The 5491-nt window shown below is 32.9% G+C and overlaps 1 long non-coding RNA gene across 1 annotated transcript; it reads right to left on the bottom strand.

Annotated features, from left to right (window-relative positions):
* Positions 1-2675: 2675 nt before the first annotated feature.
* On the bottom strand, positions 2676-5105 carry LOC111785610. The gene is made up of 2 exons (XR_002813681.1): positions 4833-5105; positions 2676-3001 (listed from the first exon to the last, which is right to left on the bottom strand). It is a non-coding gene; the product is annotated as an uncharacterized LOC111785610 (long non-coding RNA).
* Between the last annotated feature and the right edge of the window lie 386 nt (positions 5106-5491).

Genomic DNA, 5491 nt, shown 5'->3' with positions numbered 1-5491 from the left:
CATGGGGATAGAAGATTCCGTTGAAGGATGATTGACCAACTGTAATCTTCAGCCCAACGAGCCAAGCTTTTGTAGAAGCAAGAACCCTTGTATTAAAGAAATTAACACTCTTATTCAAAATTTAGATCAAACAAGAGATAAAGCTAGAATTAGATAATGAGATCCAAGATTTGGAATCTTTTTCTAAATTGAGTCACTTCACAATCGAACTTGAGCAAGGCTTGATTGAATAACTCAGATGCAATCTACCACAAGAATTGCACGAAACTTAGAAATGACAAAGATATGCTCAGATTTCTACAAGGGGGGTCGTCTCAACTTGAGAGATCAATTTCATTGATCACAAATATGCTTTTACATAATAATTTGTGGGTATTTATAGTCTCCCAACAAAAGAAGTTAGTGTTCGTGATTTAATCTCGATCCCTTTAAATCTCCATAGAAGACGAAGTTAATTTGAGCATTACAAACTTTATGAAATTAAAATAATAAATAAAGTTTTCTAACCACTCATGAACTGATGCTTGCAACTTCATCCACTACTTCAACCATGCAAATATTTACTTTTGAATCTCCAAATGATCTTGACTCAAACGAATCAACTTGTAACACATGAAATGATGGTTGAACCTAGCCTATCCAATTTTGTAGATGAAGTATGAATGCTTGTTGAATCTTTGAAGTATGAATGCTTGTTGAATCTTCTTAGCCTTGGGTTGTCTAATAGGTCCAGTTGCAACACCGTGATTCTTATCATCATCCCCCTCTTCAAAAGGATTCGTCCTCGAATCAGAAAAATCATCACCCACATCAAAAGGACTCAACTTAGCAACATTGAAAGTAGAATGTACACCGTGATTCTTATCATCATCCCCCTCTTCAGGATTCGTCCTCGAATCAGAAAAATCATCACCTACATCAAAAGGACTCAACTTAGCAACATTGAAAGTAGAATGTATTGACCATTCTACGGGAACATCAATTTTATTGTTTCATGCAATAAAATGAGTCATTTTCTTATCATCATCCTCCTCTTCAGGATTCGTCCTCGAATTAGAAAAATCATCACCTACATCAAAAGGACTCAACTTAGCAACATTGAAAGAAGAATGTATTGACCATTCTAGGGGACCATCAATTTTATTGTTCCATGCAATAAAATGAGTCATTTTACTAAATATCTTATAGATCTACAGACCCACTCCCACTTCACCTATCCACGCTAACATTAAAATGAAAATTCATCCGTAAAATTACACTCAGCTTATGCAAATGGAAACAGGTGTGGTGAACGTGGAGATTAAACACGTGACCTTCAAATCTTTAGTTTGACACTCTTCCCAACTGAGCTATCCCTGCTAACATTAAAAATAAAAATTCATAAGTAAAGCTATTTCCACTAATTCATTATATTTTAAAAGGAAATAATAATCAACTAAACTATAAGGTGCAATGAATGCAAATCGAACACAAGACCTTCCAATATTCAATCTAATGCTCTCCCAACTAAGCCATCCCAGATAACATAAAAAACGAATAATCACAAGTTTTAGATTGAATAGTCAAGTTATGCAACTTAGTCAACCTATGCCAATATAAAAAACGGTATTTCCACTAATTCATTATATTTTAAACAAAAATAATCACTAATTTTGAAAAGAATAGTCAAATTATGCAACGTGAACCAAGGAAGTGGATCAAACACATGACCTTCAGATCTTCCTGACGCTCTCCCAACTGAGCTATCCCTGCAATCATTAGAAATGAAAATTCATCAGGTTATGCAAATAGAAATAGGTGCGGTGAACGTGGAGATCGAACACGTGACCTTCAAATCTTAAATCTAACGCTCTCCAAACTGAGCTATCCCCGCTAACATTAAAAATGAAAGTTTGTAAGTAAAGGTATTTCCGCTAATTAATTGAAATTTTAAAAAGAAATGATCACTAATTTAAGATTGAATAGTCAAATTGTGCAACGTGAACCATGTGTGGTGAACGTGGATTGAACACGAGACCTTCAAATCTTCAATCTAACGCTCTCTCAACTGAACTATCCACACTAACGTTAAAAATGAAAATTCATCAGTAAAGGTATTTTAGCTACTTCATTGAAATTTTAAATAGAAATAATCACTAATTTTTAATAAGATATTCAAGTTATCCAACTTGTATAAGGTGGGGTGAACTAGAACACATTAGGTATTTCCGATAATTCATTGAGATTTTAGAAAGGAACAATGACTAATTTTAGATTGAATAGTCCGGTTATGCAACTAGAATCACACTACAACAAATAATAAATACGATAGATTACGAAAAATGCTATTATAGACTTTTTATAGCGTTTTTCGTACGTCGTGACAGCCCATGTTATTAAAAGTCCAAGACTTTTTATAGCATTTTTTTATAGCTATAATGAATGCTATAATAGATTAGGAAGCTATAACTTATCTAAGTTGTTATAAAAACCTTTTATAGCACTTTTTTAGAGCTATGATCTGTTTATGATAACAAAAATATTATGCTTTGTTTTAATTTATAATAACATTTTTTTAATGTTATAATATAATATTTAAACCTTTGTTTTAATTTATAATAACATTTTTTTAATGTTATAATATAATATTTCAACCTTTAATCTATTGATATAATAATACTATTTAATCTTTAGGCTCAACAATATTTTCTTTAATATAATCTAACTCAAGAGATATTATAATGTATTTACACTTAGATGTACATAAGTTTTAAGAAACGGAAACACATTACTAAAATCTACAAAAGAATAGAGACAATAACAGTGGCCAAGCTCTGTTCATCCAATTCTTTTAACATGTTGAGCAGCCGATTCCTTACTAGTGCATTATCTTCTTAGGAGCAAGCTACCTTTCTTAAGTATATGTTATTTGAGTAGGCATAATATCCCAATTTTACCATCAAAAATATTGTTTCCAGCAGCACGTTCACTCTCTTTTATCGCTTTGTTCCTCCTGCATCCTCTGTGTAATGAAGATATCAACATTGCTTTCATATACCTCTTGGACTTAGCTTGATTTGTTAAGAGAAGAAAATCATAATTGCATTCATCCATCATAACCTCCACACAACACACTTTTGTTATCCATTAGCAAGTGAAATGAGAAGAATGAAACATAAATTAAGTATTCCATTTGATTATTACTAATATTGCAACAATATTTCAGAATACTACAAAAACCAACACCTACATTTTCTTAATCAAGAGGCCAAACGAATATGGAGTATTAGTTAGATTTTTCCAATGAAATAACATCTTGAATTGTAGCATCTCATACAATCACCTTTAGATGCCAATCCTTCCCTCTTGATTGAGATCAACTCAAGAAGGTCAAAGTAAAACTACAGAGCATGGCCTTCAAGGATGCCAAAGTAAAAACAATCTAAACAGTTTTCCTCCTTGATTTTCTAACAACCATTTGTACGACCATGTTTAGATGTAACATCGTATTCAGAAATGTTGCTTAAACTTTATATAAATGGTATGTTGTAATTTGCTTATAGAAAAATAAAATTTGACAGGGTTTCATTAATGTTCTTGTTTTAAAAGTACACAAAAGGAAAAGAATAGAAAACTCTTTTAAAGCACAGTATAAACGTTCTTTGTTGCTACTACAAAAGGTAACAATACACAGGGTACAACTCAAATGATCTAAACAAGCTCATAACAAATATGGTGTGCAGAAACTATCAAGTTCGAAAGACTAGTTAAGTAAAAAATAAAAAAAAATAAAAAAAAAGACTAAAACTATCGTGTTCAAACTAGTTTTTTTTTTTTTTCTTTTTTTTTTTTTTTGAATGCATATAACATCCATATATAAATTTTACTTCAACTCCACAGTCCTACATGAGTCCTACATGATTTCCCATTTGTTCCATCTTGCACCAACCAAACCAAACTTATGTATGGGGCTCAAGTTGGTAAACAACCAAGAATATAGCTAAGACAAATAATACTCTCTCGTGCTTTTGTTTAGGCCAAACCAACATAATCAAGAAATGTATTAGTTAATTATGATAAACAACTAAGAATGTAGTAGAGAAACTGTAATAGAAAATTGTAATAGAAAAATTCGGAATTAGGGACTTGGAGCAAAGTATGACCTAAAGATGATTTGTTCAATTGAACATATTCAAGTTCTGAAACAAACTCATTTCTGGTGGAATCTTTGCTTTAAAGCTACTCCATGAGGGATTCAAGTATTTCAAGTGTCCATAGAATCTCATTTCTACTGAGATACCTTCTAATCTTTACTTTAATCCTTGTGAGTTTCTCATATAGCTTGTTTGATCCTATTGGGACTAAACCAATCAACTCAACCAATCAGCTCGTTCTGAGACAAATTAATCTCCTCCAAACCCAGGTCATGAATGGCTGAATTGATTGCTCTGCAGCTTGAGCTCTTTCAGGTTATGGATAGCTTAAATCCCTTGTGGTAAATATCTAGATAGAACATTTTTGGAAGATCCAATGTCGTGAGCCTTGTCGAACACCAAAAATCCAAGGAACCAGAAAATTGATTGGCTGAAAGATTTAGAATGTTTAAATACAAACACCTTGTGGGCAATGTGTTGGGGACAAGGCCGAAACATATTAGATGCAAGAGAAAGATAATGAAGCGAAAGTAATTAATAAACATTTCATCCAGAAGAGGCCCACAGAAGAGATTATCAGAAAAATCAAGAAATCTAAGTGGGTATCCGTCTAGATAAACCATTACGACTGGAATTAACCCTATGAAGACCGGGAGGTAGAACAAGCTCATGACTCAGATTGCCAGAAAGCGAGAGTACCTTGAGATGCTGCAATTTCTCAGACCCTCTTCCGGTTCTCTCTGCTAGCCCCAACCCATCGAGAGAAAGCTCGAAAACTCCATTGATGGGGTTGCATTTGACGAACTCCCAGGGACAGGGAGAATCATCTTTATTCCAAGACGGGTGAAAGGAAGAAGAGTCGTGGGAGGCCTGATTTGAGAAGAAGAAGAGAAGATTGCTATCCGCCACTCCTACTAACCCTAACCTAAGGAAGGAAGATTTCAAATTCTGAAGTTTCTTTTCTGTGTTTTTTCCTTATTTTCCTTTTCCTTTTCAGTTTTTTTATTTATTTTTTATTTTTTTATTTTTATGTTTTCTATTAATAGCATAATATATAAAAAGCAATCCTCAAAAGATATTAAAAGGGCAATTTCTTGTAGTGTCAGGTGCGGTGAACGTCTAGATCAAACATGACCTTCAAATCTTCAGTACGCTCTTCCAACAGAGCTATCCCTACTAATATTAAAAATGAAAATTCATAAGTAAAGGTATTTCCGCTAATTCATTATGTTTAAAAAAGAAATAATCACTAATTTTAGATTGAATAAGTAAGTTATGTTTTTAGATTGTATAGTCAGGCAATAAACTTGTATTAGATGCGTTGAACGTGGATAAAACACGTGTGACCTTCAAATCTT

Source organism: Cucurbita pepo, unplaced genomic scaffold (assembly GCF_002806865.2).
Source record: "Cucurbita pepo subsp. pepo cultivar mu-cu-16 unplaced genomic scaffold, ASM280686v2 Cp4.1_scaffold000594, whole genome shotgun sequence".
Classification (NCBI taxonomy): Eukaryota; Viridiplantae; Streptophyta; class Magnoliopsida; order Cucurbitales; family Cucurbitaceae; genus Cucurbita; species Cucurbita pepo.
Note: the sequence above shows the minus strand (reverse complement) of the source record. Positions and strands in the feature narration are given on the sequence as shown.